This window comes from Bos mutus, chromosome 27, assembly GCF_027580195.1.
Source record: "Bos mutus isolate GX-2022 chromosome 27, NWIPB_WYAK_1.1, whole genome shotgun sequence".
NCBI lineage: Eukaryota > Metazoa > Chordata > Mammalia > Artiodactyla > Bovidae > Bos > Bos mutus.
Window position 1 is genome coordinate 43,300,526 of NC_091643.1, and position 13,743 is coordinate 43,314,268.

The 13,743-nt window shown below is 56.3% G+C and overlaps 1 protein-coding gene across 1 annotated transcript in view; it reads right to left on the bottom strand.

Moving 5' to 3' along the window:
* Nucleotides 1-13,743, bottom strand: part of DLGAP2 (DLG associated protein 2) — a gene marked incomplete at its 5' end in the record, with an annotated part of 452,741 nt that overhangs the window by 194,112 nt on the left and 244,886 nt on the right. The gene's annotated exons all lie outside the window — the stretch shown is intronic.

Genomic DNA, 13,743 nt, shown 5'->3' on the forward strand with positions numbered 1-13,743 from the left:
CCTCCCCCGTGTGCCTGGTCCCAAGGACACGTGGTAACGGGGCTGTGGCGGCTCTGTCCACGGGGATGCAGGCTGACGTGCTCTGGTCCATGTGCTGGCTGACTTGGCTTTCGAGATGGGTCACTGCCATCACCAGTGAGAAGACATTCAGGTAACAGCTTTTAGTTCAGCAAGAATGGTTTTATTCGGGTGAGCAAGCTTCCCAAAGAGCGATTCCTGGACCCACAGTGTCCGTTCCATGGTAGACGCTTTCTCCTTTATGATGAGAAGCACGTGGAATCAAGCTGAGCACCCCACTTCTGGATCCACAGGCGCAATGCCAGCCTTGCAGAGATGGGGGTGTCCACGTCTCTGTGCACTGTGTCCCCTGCATCCTGGGAGCCCACTCCCCTGGGTGCCCCTTCAGGGCCAGGCCCACCCACACCCAGTGGAAGCTTTTAGGCTGGCAGCCAGCTCTACCTGCAGGTGGACTCCTTTTGGCCCAATCCTGAGTCACAGTGTCTTTTTATTTTTTTATGAATTACTTGCCGAAATCTAAAATAAGAAGATTTCAGACAGAAGCCAGATTTCTGGCTTGTCTTGAAAGCTCAGAGACCTAGGGGCGCTGGGCCCGAGTCCCAGCCACGGCGGGGCAGGTGGGCATGAGGGCTGCTCCCTCCCAGGTGGTCCTGCCGCCCCGCCACCCTGTCAGGCCCCTGAGTGCTCAGAGTTGTCACCCCTCAAGGCAAACAGCACAACAGAGACTGGAGAAGTGGGAAGGAGGAGAACCAGTTATCTACCTTGACACTTCATGCTGAATTACCTAAGAAGAGTTCAGAAAATGATGAGGTCGTGCTTTTTAACCTGAAATGAACATCATTGGGAAGTTAGTGCTTTCTTAAAACTCATCCAATTGAAAAGTGCACGAGAAGAAAACAGACGTGAATTCTTCAGTGTTGGGGTGCTGTTGAGCTCTCAGGTTAAGGAAAGCTCCCCCCACATTGGTAGTGGGCTGGAAGGGACTCCTGATTGATTGTTATTAGGGTGGAAACCATGGCTCCAGGGACTCAGACAAGAAACAGGGAAATGAGGATGGAAATGGGCCCTGACAGCCGCGCGCCCGGCACACCCTCCTCTGAACGGACTCTGAGGAGGGGCCATCCTCTCACTTGTGAGTGACTACACTGAACTCGGGGTTACACGGTGACTTGCTCCAGGCCATGCTTTAGAGACAGGGAGCAGGGGAGAGGTCTGGGGCCAAACCCAGGTCACCCCAACACCTAGGCCTGGGCCATTGTACCCACCCGGCCCAGGGCAGATACGCCAAGGCCTTCAGACCCCAGTCCCAGGGGATGTGTGGGGTGGCGGAGGGGGGTGCCCTTGCCCACACGTGGCTGCCCATCCGTCCTGGGGTGGCTCCTTGGACGACCTCAGACGGCCCTGAGTACAGAGTGTGCATCCCATAGAAAGAAGGGAAAGACATCTCAAGAAGGGAGTGGACTGGCTGCCTCCTCCGGCGTCACCTGCAGACTCACTGAGAAAGAGACTGCTCCTGGAAGAAGTGGGCACTTGGCACCGAAGGACTCGGGGGAAGAGGAAACTCTGGGGGATGCCTCTGCTTGCACCAGCCATTTCTGAACAAAGTGAGGTGCCAGCTAAGGAGCAGTCTCTGTGCTACCTTGGTTCCCCTGGAAAGAGAGGCTGCCGTGTGGAGGAGGGGCCTGATACATACTCGCTGAATGGAGAAATCTAATATCGACATGGATGGGCCTCTGGACAGCATCTTGTCCTGTTCAAACTGTGCATGGAGTCAGGAAGTCCAGCCAAGGAACAGAACTCACTTAATACCAGTGACCCCAAACCACAGTGCCCAGGAAGAGGCCACAGGAATGTCTGTGCTCAGAGCTCCAGGCAGCCCTCCAGAGCCCTGTGCTTGGATTCATCTTGATGACAACCAAAGAAGGAAATCGAGAGAGAAAAAGAATTTCTAAAGGCAACGAATGCATGGATTGCTGTTGTTTTCATCTCTACAAATCATTAAGAAAGATAAATCTGTGTTCTCAAACACATTCTAAAATTAAAATGACAAATTAGGGTCTAGCCTCAACACCACAACGTCCTCTGTTGGAGGAGAAATTGATTGATGAACTGTGAACCAAAAGAACGGCCGAGCTGCCCTCAGGACTCGGCAGGAGGCCCTCCAGGACGCAGGGTGGGGTTGGGTGGGAGCTGGACCTGCAGCGGAGTTGCTGTCATCAGTCTTGCTCAGTGAGTCCCCAAGGGCCCCGCCCACGACAGTTACTCTAGTGTTTCTGTCCAATTAAGAGCATTAACCTGGGTTCTGGCCCCAAGCTCAGGTGCCCACACAGAGCTTCCAGGGAAAGCACCAGAGGAGCACTTTCTTCCTGCTCTCGGGATGAGATTTCCAATCAGGTGGCTTTTTGTGTTGATCACACTCCCCCCTCTTTCAGGCACAGCGTATGTGTGGAGCACACGTGACCGAGAAGGAGTGTGAGATGAGGCTTCTGTGTCTGGGGGACGGCATGGAAATGAGAAGTGCATCGGAGGATCATGGCCAGGACCGACTGCAGCCAGAGGCCACGTGACCCGGGCTCCGGATGGGGCGGCCCGCAGTCTGCAGCCTGGGATGTCCTCCCCCAGCCAGCCCAGGCCACACAGGGCTGCAGAGAGGCCTTTGGCTGCCAGCACCGATCCACGAGCAGCAGTCTTAAAGCAAGTTCAGGGCAAAAGAGACAGCTCGTGGCTACTTGTTTTAGTCTGCCTGCTTTGCCAAAAGACAACAGAAACGTTGAGTCTGCTATCACATTGCACTTGAGAGCACGTGAGCACTTTTCTCCAACATCCGTGAGCGAAGACACGGAAAGTGGCAAAAGATGGTCCCATGCTCACGTTGGTTCTGCACTGAAACCTGAGGTGCACAGGAGAAGGCGGTGGACGGGGGTGTTAGGAGCCCTCTGTGTTAGGAGCCCCTGGGACTCGCTGGGACACACAGGCAGAGGCGTGCCTAGATCTATCAGGCACTACAGTAGCAACACCCACAGGCATTTTCATTAACAGATTTGGGAGGAGCACTTTCTTTTCATGTAGCAAAGCTCAGAGACCGACGTAAAACCACAGGGAGGAAAATCTTTTCAGTCACAATATGAGGGAACGGGATGTGCTGTCATCAGTCAACAAGGTCGAGATGGAGGAGAAACGTGCAGACGCTGCATCTGTGGTCAGCCCAGTGACTCTGGAGCCCAAGAAGGCAAGAGCCCTCGCTGTGTCCACCTCCAAGCACCTACATGCCCTCTCATAAACAGGGACGCCGCTGACATTAAAACATGCAACATGCTAAGCAGAAGGAGGACTCTGCTCCTCCTGTGTCTACGTGCCTTACTGCTGGCAGCACTGGGGTTTCCAGGGCTTGCTATGCCTGCGCTCTGTGACGTGACTGTTTCTTCCCTCGGTCAGCCTTCTCCCTCCCAGGATGCCATCTTGGATCTCCAGCTCTCATCTGAGGTATTTTTTCCTAAATTAAAGTTCATGTGTCTATACATTACAAACATTTCCTGCTGTGTTCCTGTGTTTTGATTTTTTTGACACTGTACTTTTGCTCTGTACCAATTTGATTCTTATGTTGAGCCAGTCCTGTGCCTTCGGCAACACTCCTGCATTCACGTTTGGGTGAGGGCCTGGACTGGACAGCAGGGTCTGCAAGGGCTGTGGGGGCTGGGGGGCCGAAACAGAACCAGGGGTCCGTGGGGTCCTCCCACGCAGCCACACACCTGGGGGAAGTGAGCACACTAAGCCAGCTGTTTCTGCCTGAGTCTCAATCATCAGTGGAGTTTACACACTAGAGAAACCATTGCACCCTATAGAGAATCCTGTTTCAGTATGAAAGCTGTGTTCTCCTCCCCTTTACATCAGTTTTAATGTGTATTTGTTTCAGTTGCTGGGGAAAATGCAAGATATTTATAAACATGGCACATTCCTGAGACTGTGCCTGGAGATAGAGGTACAAGTGTTCATCTTGAGTGTTGAAAGAATACGAACAGACTAAACAGTTTTAGGCATCTACCAGACTTACGAGGTGACAACACACAACTTTAAAGTAATTCATGGTGAGTCACGAGTTTGCGTTTCTCTTCAACACATCTGAGTTCATTCGGTGTCTCAGTCCTGGGGAGGTCGAGCAGCTCCTCAGCTCTGCTAATATCCAGTCTACACGTCTAGCTGTATAGTAGATGTTAGCATTTAGTGCCCCAGTGTACTGCCCCTCGGTGCTTCATCTGTGCAGGCAACTGAACCCAAAGGGCACCTGGACCTGCGCCCCTCCCAACAGGGCCACCCTGAGCAGACCTGGGAGCAAGGCTCAAACCCTCACTCTGCAGCCAACACCTCCCCATCCTGCTCCAACCATGACATCATTTATTCACAGAAAGGGTAGGTCAGGGCTTCCCTGCTGGCTCAGAGGTAGAGTCTGCCTGCCAATGCAGGAGACATGGGTTCCATCCCTGGTCTGGAAGGATCCCACAGGTTGTGGGGCAGCTAAGTCCATGTGCCACAGTACTGGGCCTGTGCTCTAGAGCCCTTGAGCTGTAACTACTGAAGCCCACATGCCCTAGAGCCCATGCTCTGCAATAAGAGAGGCCACCAAGATGAGAAGCCTGCACACTGAGAGTACCTCCCTCACCACAATGAGAGAAAAGCCTGCATAGCAAAGAAGACCCAGCATAATGAAAACTAACTAAATAAAATTATATATAAAAAAGAATAGGTCAATGCCACCAACGTTTAACATTTAATAATCTCCAAGCAAGGCCACATACCTTGGTGGTGAATCTCCAGTGTGAGTCAAGACACACACAACCACTCAGATAACAAAGTCTATGAAGTCCCAGGGACACGGCATGTGGGGGTGGGGGATGTATCTGCATCAGGGTGTGGGGGGTGTATCAGCATCACAGACAGGGCACACAGCAAGGGGAGTGTAGCAACATCAGGGACAGGGCACACAGCGACCAGGGTGTATTAGCACCACGGACAGGGCACACAGCAAAGGGAGTGTAGCAAAACCAGGGACAGGGCACAGGGAGGGGGTGTATCTGCATCACGGTTGGGGGTGTATCAGCACCACGGACAGGGCACATGGCTAGGGGAGTGTAGCAGCACCAGGGACAGGGCACACACCGAGGGGGCTGTATCAGCACCAGGGACAGGGCACAGGGAGGGGGTGTCTCTGCATCAAGCTTGGGGGTGTATCAGCACCATGGACAGGACACACAGCAAAGGGAGTGTATCAGCACCAGGGACAGGGCTCAGGGAGGAGGTGCATCTGCATCAGGGTTGGGGTGTAACAGCACCATGGACAGGGCACACAGGGCTGTATCCGCAGGCACGTGGGAATTAGCCTGAATCCAGCAAGATGCTCATGGCAGCAGGCGTGGGTCACAGCTGCCCCACAGCTATTGTGAGCACAGCTGCGAGGGACTCAGGCCTAGTGGTCTGCAGAGCTGGGACCCCAGCTCAACCCCGTGGCTGGAGATGCCCCGGATGCAGCAGCATGTGTGGAAGTCAAGCCCACCCCATCCCTCCTGCCTCACGAAGTCATTAACCTCTGCCTCTGTGTTTTCTTCCTAGAGGGCTGTCACTGCAGTAACGACAGGGGACACACTGTAAACATGCTTGTTTAGCTTCACAACAACTTTGCGGCAGGTATTACAAGCCTCGTTATACCGACCAAAAAAAGGGCCCAGAGTCACATGCTCTAGTTCGAAGCACCTGTGCCCCAACCCACCAGACAGTTGACTCATGAAACAGCGACAATCACCTGTGTGCTGTCCTCGAAGATCAGACACAGATTAATGGTGCTGACACACACAAGGCAGAGAGCCATGAGAACCACAGAGTGGTACCGTGCAACGTGTCATGTTTTATTGACAATCCTATCACTAAAGGAAAGCATGTATTTTAACCCAATTACTTTGTAGTTTAAAACCTATTTTCTTAAAACAATCGAGATTGCTTTTCATATTAAAATGTGTCAAACAGGAAAGTTCAGATAAAAAAAAATGGAAGTAATATCAGAAATGCTTTTCAAGGAAGGGAGAGTGCCTGGGGTAAAGTAGTTTCTGTAATTTTGAACCTAAATGTCATCTATAGATTTTAGCAGCTGGGACGGGAGAGCAAACACCACCATGTAGCAATCACTGGTTGATGAAAGAAATCCACCAGACTCATCTGGAGGAAAAAAACAGATGACCGAGTCTACCCAGAGAGCTCGTGACCCTGCACCTTCAGGTAAAGGATAGGACTCTCCAAATCCGACTTCATATGAAGTTTGCAGGCCCAGGAGTCCCCTGGTGTCACCTCTACACCTGCTCCCTGCTCCGTGGGGATGGTCTTTGCAAAGAGCCAGGGACAGGTGTCTTCTGGCTGTTCCTCCCCATCACCACCTTCTTCAGTATCAGTGTGGAAGTGGCCGAAGCGGCTGAGCGGAGGGTGAGCCATGCTTGGTGTCTGATGTGTTCAGGCATCAGGACCAGGAACACACCTTTGCCCAGAAGTGGCAACATTTATTCCAGCAGAGGCACACACCGCATTGTGTAACCGAGAGGGAGCCACCTGAGTTGGTGATGTGTGTGATACCAGGGCTTTCTCAGAACACCCTGATGAGGACGTCCCCTCCTGCAGAGCAGGAAGCTGAGGCACAAAGGGCTCCTGAAACTTGCCAAGGGCACCCAGCTGGTGGGCCCTGACCTCTGAGTCCAGACTGCAGGCTTTACCTGCACAGGCCCTGTGGGGAGGGCAGGCTCCGTTCCATCGGCGGGTTTGGGGGGGGGCAGGGAGAGCTCTCTGCATGAGAGGGGGCAGGCCCAAGGGTGGGGCCTGCTGTGTGCAGGGACCACCCTTGAGGAGTGTCCGGCCATGTAGGGTCGGGAAACTGGCAGGTGGGGAAGCAAGACCACGTCACAATCCCTGATGAGAGGAGCAGTGCAGGGTCTAAACATCGACTTCACCAAGTGGGAGATGAAAACAAAACAGCACTCATTCTCACAACAAAATAAGAGAATATGAAGATTCAGGGAGGAGTGCTCTCGGCACCAAGACCAGTCCCGTAACTTCAATGCATTTTTTTTTAATCACCACAATGTCCTATTTTTTTTCAGGCTGCAGGCAGGGGAATCTTGTTACAGGCTGGTCCTGGACCTGGAGCCTGAGCCCACCGCTGGGAGCAGGACAGGGTGCAGGTAGGCTTGTTAACAGTAGGTTATTGTTACAACCTGAACCCTCAGGACCCCCAAACCTCAGGATGTGACATACTTGGAGGGACCTTTGAAGAGGGATCCAGTGAAAGGAGCCTGTCGGGGGTGGGTCCTAGTCCAGTCAACGGTGTCCTCACAAGCAGAGGGGCTCTGAGACACTGCCATGTGGCCAACCCCGGAAGGCACTGATTGTAGGAGCCTCTCTGCTCATGCCTCGACCTCAGTGCCCAGCCCCAGGGCTAGAGGATGCAGTGGCTCAGAGACTCAGCTGCACGCCCAGGCATCTGAATCTGTTCAGACCGCTGTAGTGACACCATGGTTGTGGATGTCTCTCAGGGCTGGAGGAGCCGCACGCCCAGGTGTCTGAGTCTGTTCAGACCACTGTAGTAACACCACAGTCATCGATCTCTCTCAGGGCTGGAGTCGACGTTCGAGGTTTGGACCCCAGCAGGTCCAGTGTCTGCTGAGGCCCCTCCGGGGTCCTCACGCAGGGGAAGGGCTGGGCTCCCTGGGGCCTCTGCCATCAGGGTACAGATCCCATCAAGGGCCCCACCCTCATGACCGCTCACCTCTCCCCTTCAAAGGGCCCCTCCCAACACTACCACACTGGAGTTTCATTTCAACCTGTGAATTTGGGGACAATGTGGCATTCTGTCATGACAAACCTCCCAAACTAAGGTGGTTATCTCATAAAATAAACAGGTGTGCAGCCTTGACCAGAGGACAGCGGGTCCCCTGAGGCTGCTGACTTCATCAGACCCACCACAAGCATCACTAATGGTTCCTCTTGCCCTGGGGCACCAGACACCTGTCTGCACAGACACCCGGCTCAGGGAAGGTAGATGGATGTCAGAGACCATGCGTCATGTTTATGAAGATGTGCAGCTTGGTCAGGTCTTGGGGAGCAGGAAGGGCTAACTCGCAGGTCCTAACTCCACAGATGCCAGAGAGAGGACCAGAGGGACACTCTTCGGAGGTGACCTCAGAGCCCTTGGGGTGTCCTGCCTGCCCGATAAGCGTGTCTGTATGCACCTGGGGCCGCGGGCCATGCCGGATGCTTGTGCCGCTAGGTACCCCGTGACTGACTCCCGGGAGCCTGCACGCAGGCCTGGTGTGTCCTCACGCACCGTGCCCTGGAGGACCACCATGCGTGACTGCAGGAGGGCCGTCTGGTCCCATGCGCTGGGCTGTGCTCTCATGGCCTCTGCCCCATGCCCCTGGGTCTCGGCTGTCAGCCTTGCACTGTGACAGACCATAGCCACCTCCCACCACATCACAGAGCCCAAGGGTGGTCGTGGAGACCCACTGGGGGAGAGCAGACTATCAGCTACTAAGAACTGGTTAATGTGTATGTCTCAGTTCAAAGAAATATGAGAAGCAAGGAGAAACAGGAACGTGGCAAGCACAGGTCTCTCCGCAGCACCCACCCCGTGTTAGCTCAACGGCCACCTAACCTTCAAAGGTGGGGAGCAGCTGGACCCACGGCTCTGGTCTCAGCATTTCGGTTTCGTAGCCAAGGTGCTGCCCAGGAGCAGCCTGGGCTGGGCAAATGGGGAGCGGAAGAGCCGGGCTGGGGTTTTAAAGCAGCACTTCAGCTCAGGCGATGGGGGGAAATGCCAAACGCAGCACACAGGACTCTGAAGTTCTGTTTAGTCACTTCCATTAATGTTAAAGGGGGTGTAGAAAGGTGGAGATGGGAAATCTCGTCAACTGTGGGCCCTCGAGGTCCATGCACATTGATGGGAATGGCAGGGTCGCCTTCCTTTTCATGGGTGAATAGTGCTCCTGTGTGTGCCCGGGTGTCGTGCGTTCTTTATCCACGCACCTGTCCACAGAACCGGGGCTGTGCCCCATCCTGGGCTGCAGGGTGAACGCGTTCGAGTGAGACTGCCTCCATCACGTATCGCTTCAGTGAGCATACAGTGGTGTTACGTCCTGCGTCCACACAGAGGGTAGAGGAGTCTTTACCTGAAGCCACTTCAGTACCCAGAGGGAGGGCCGGGGATGGGGGCAGCCCTGGAGGGCGGGGCCAGGGATAGGGGCAGCCCTGGAGGGCGGGGCCGGGGAATGGGGGCAGCCCTGCAGGGCGGGGACGGGAGGCGGCCGGACAGCAGCACCTCCCGCCAGAGCCGGCTCCTGTCGGGGTCACAGCCAGCCTCCTGGCTCACCTTCACCCGGTGACTCCTGCTCAAGAGGCGCGCAACTGAGACCCTGCCCTGGAGCCACCGTGACACAGTGGGGAATGGTCTCACCCTGTTTCTGTCCGGGCACAGACACAGGGCCGGGGTCATCAGGAGAAAGTGGAGGGAAGGTGAGCACAGAGGCGTGGCCGGGGCAACGAGCAGTGAAGCTGGAGACAAAGAAGCACAGAAGCACAGACCAGAGGAGGACGCAGGGGCCCGGCCCCGGCGGGAAAGGGCGCGTTAGCGTCTCAGAGACGTTTCACTGATCGACTGAAAAGTAAGGTGAAAACGTACTTAAGGGGGAAATACAGTCTGGACTTTGGAGTCTCAGGAAAGGCTGGGAGGAGTGGATAGTGAGGGAGGGGGGCAGCACGCTGGACTCCAGAGACTGTGGTGACCACAGGAAACAGATAAAATGCATTCCAGTGGCATTTCCACCACAGGGGCCTGTTGTAAGGAGCAGATGCCTGTGCTTCTTGTTTGCAGAGAGATGCTCGCTGCGGGAGTGTGCATGCAGAGGGTCTGGGCACAGGACGCTTGGGGAGAGGGTCATCTCCCCCAACATCCTTGCCCAGCCCCCACCCACCAGACACAGGGTTGTGTGAATAGTTAAGGGCTGCTGAGCACCAGCCCAGCCTCGCATCCATGCGTCCAGTCCTAGGGCAGGGAGGTGACGGGACAGAGTCACAGGCCACCACTGTGGGCCCCGCTCACCACTGGTGGTGCTGGGAATCCACTGGGTTGACTGGAAGAACAGGCGAGGCTGGACTCCAGTTGGAACTTGAGTCTCTGAGCCCCTCACAGCCTGGCTGTGCCCCTGCAGGCCTGTTCCCTGGGGCAACTGCCCAGCCTGCCACCTGTGTGGGCCGCATGGCTTCTGGCAAATGCTGGGGATGCCTGCAAGACGCCAGGCCCAGCCAGACGGGCAGAGCAGAGGACGGTTCACTGGGCTGGTGAACCCCAGTTCACCCGGGACACAAGGCCCGGGATCCTGCCCTGGTGGATGTCGCCCGGGAGGTCCCGCGGGGCCTGGACAGCCCACGGGCACTGTCACCTATGAGAGCCCAAGAGAGCGCACATAAGGGGCGCTTGTGCGGGTCAGTGATGCTGCACCCCTGCCCGCCTTGGGTCCTTCTCAGGCCCTGGGACTCGGGCGGCACTGGGTGAAGACGGGCTGACTCCACATTCTGTGAGACGCGCCAGGGAGGAGGAATTTACGATGATGATGCTCAGTAACCATTTGGCAACAAAGTACTTCTGCCTAAGACCTCTCCAAGGAAACTAAATGTCCTATAAAACTGAAAATGTGCCAGAAGAATTAAATACAGCTCTCCTGGAAAATCCTGGTGGACGTTAAAAAAAAAAAGCAATTTTTTTAAACACAAAGCAAACTATTTGAAGCTGTATTTCGCACACAGCCCTGGGTATGATGGTGTCAGAGCAGGAGGCACTGGAGGCATCCCTGCCACCCTTTAAACGGGTAACACAATGCTTGCACAGGTCCCTGTGAATATACATGCTGTCTGTGGGTCACGGGACCCCAGAGGAAGATAGAAAGGTGTGACTTTTAATCTACTATCAGGGTGTCTGCAGAACTCCGACCGGAGTGCTGAGAGACTGCCCTCCACACACTCTCAGGGCGGCGGTGCCGATAGGGGACGTGGGGGAGGAGGGCCGCTTGGAGCTCAGGCCTGCTGCTGCACCCCTTGCCAGCAGGTCCCGCGACCTCCCCAAGACTCAGGGTTCTCCTCCCTCAGTAAGGGTGCGGTGTCACCTCCCAAGAGGGACAAAGCCTTAAAAGAGATGATGAGGCCCCTGCTCCAGTGTCCACATCAGTGAAGGGACAAGCTAAGGGTTACCATGTCCTCACTGGGCTTGGTTCCTCGTAGGAGCCTCCGTGTGGTCACTGAGACTCTGTCCCCAGGGGCCTTTACACAGCTTATGTCTGCTTCCATCATGACCTCCATGCTCCTGGATGTGCACCCCAGGTGACCCCCAGCCCATGCAGTCTCGGGGCTCCCAGAGTGGGCAGGCAGAGGGGCAGTGCGGGGAGCCACTGTGCCCTTCTGTCTAAGCCTGCTGGTGCCTCCACACCGGGGCTCTGGGTGGCCGGGAACAGCTGGGCCAGGGCTGCCGCTTCTGGGGGCAGGGGCAGGAAGGTTGCCGTGGGAAAACCCCTGTGGCAGCCAAACCACAAGCTGCAGGCCCCACGGTCTTTTGGGGCGGTGGTGGGGTGGGGCAGAGGGGGTGGGGTGTCTGCAGACTAACTGGGAGTAGCGTCCTCAATCCTACGGGCGCGTTTAAGGAAGATTAAGTGGACAATGAAGTATGACTGAGAAGCCTGCCTCCACAAGTGCGCGTCAACAGACTGCACTCGAGCTCCTCAAAGTCTGCGCCGCGTAGTGCACGGTTTGCAGGTGTTGTCGGGGGCAGGAGACACAGGACCACCAGCCCAGGCGGGATTCGAGGCCCGCAGGCGTCTGCTGCCAGCCTGCCACCCCTGATCACAACGGCCTTCAGCTCGGGAGACTCAGGTTTGCAGCTGGAAAGCTGTTAGTGTTCACTGCTGTCAACTTCTCCTTTGCTCTCAACTCGGTGGCTTGTAGGCAGCTGGATAGAATTTCCAGAACAGCACAGAGGAGCAATCTGGCCCAGCTTTGCGGACACCCCTGCCCACCCCTCAACATGGACTGCAAGGAGCCTCGGAGGAGGCTCTGGTGGCCAGGTGTCCCCCATGCATGTCCTGGATCTGTGAGGGAGGCACCCCGCTCCTCAGTGATGCCCTCCGCTGGCAGAACCCCCGGCCTCGTGGGTCAGGAGGCGTGAGTCTGGGTGGGAGGGGTGGGAAGAAGCCCAGACTCTGTGTTTCTGTGCCCCTCTGCTGCTGTCAGTCTGGGGCACAACCCACCTCCCTGCTCTGACCCCAGCTTCACATGGCGGCTGCAGGCGGGAACTGTCTGAAGCAGCATCTAGCCGAGCCCCATGGACACGGGTGCAGACCCGCCTGGAGTGAGCAGGGGAGCACGGGGACTGAGGCCTGCATCTCTGGTTGCACAGCCTTGCTGCTGCAGGTACAACCATGTGGCACAGGCTCCGGGAGGTTCCTGTGACGCAGGGTCCTGTGGATGACACGACCCTGCCTACAGACACTTGGGGGCCTTAAGGCCCCGTTCAGGTGTGTCTGCAGGGAGGACCCAGGGGGCCAGGGCCTGAGGGCTCTGGGCCCAGGCCTGCATCCCGAGGGATGCTGTCATGCAGGCGCCTGGCGGGGCAGGGGGCTGGTGGGGCTGCATCAGGGGACACCGGTGGGCTCTGAGCTGCTGAGAACCCCTGCAGGAGGCAGGGGGGAGGCCCGCTGCTCCCCACGAGCCTGAGCCCCACGAGGATGGGGCCATGGCTGCTCCTTCGTGTCCTCAGGATCTCAGGGGATGCGTCTGACAGTGGTGGGCTCAGCAGTGGGAGGAAAGTGCTCATGGGGGCCTGGCGCACGGGGGTCGCTCAGGAACCCACCTGCCCTTCATGCAGAAGCTCAGGCCGGGGCAAGGACCACTGTCCCTTCAGCCCCGGGAGTCCTTGTGAGATTACGTCCTTCCACCGAGCAGTAGAAGCTTGTCCTTCACCTAAACTCTCAGCCTCTGGTTGAAATGCCTGCAGCGAGGGCACCAGGAAGAATAAACGAAACGACAGCGTCAGCAGCCCTTTCCGGAAACCCTGTGCTTGCACGGTGACTTTGGGGCCAAGACAACTGGAAACCAGATGACTGCTGTCACATGACCTTGTTATCTTTAAAAATACCCTCGCCATCTGCACGGAGATAAACTCATCACTCAGCCTCTCCTCGAGCTGTGACCACTGCCCACTCCCCAGTGCAGCCATGTCCAGAGTTGGGCGCCCCACCCAGTCTACCAGGCAGGACATGTATGGACGTGGGGGCAGACAAGCTTGATGTCCCCCAGCCCCAGGCTAACTGTCCACTCCCCGGGGACATCACACAGGATGTCCCAGGGCTTCCTCCATGACGCCTGGGACACTTGAGTCAGGACTGGGCTCTACCCCCTCTGCATCCCCATCCTCTTCCAGGAGCTGCAGGGGAGAGTCTGCTTTCAACATGTGGCTCTGGGATGCTTGGCACTGTAACCAAGACCTCTGAACAATGATGAGCACTGAGCCGTTCACGGAAACACGCGGACCCCAGGAAGTGGGGTGGAGGTCACCGCCCAGCACACACCCCAGGTGCCGGGTCAGGAGGAGGGACCCCAGGAAGGGGAAGTGGGGATCACCACCCAGTACACACTCCAGGGGCCGTGTCAGGG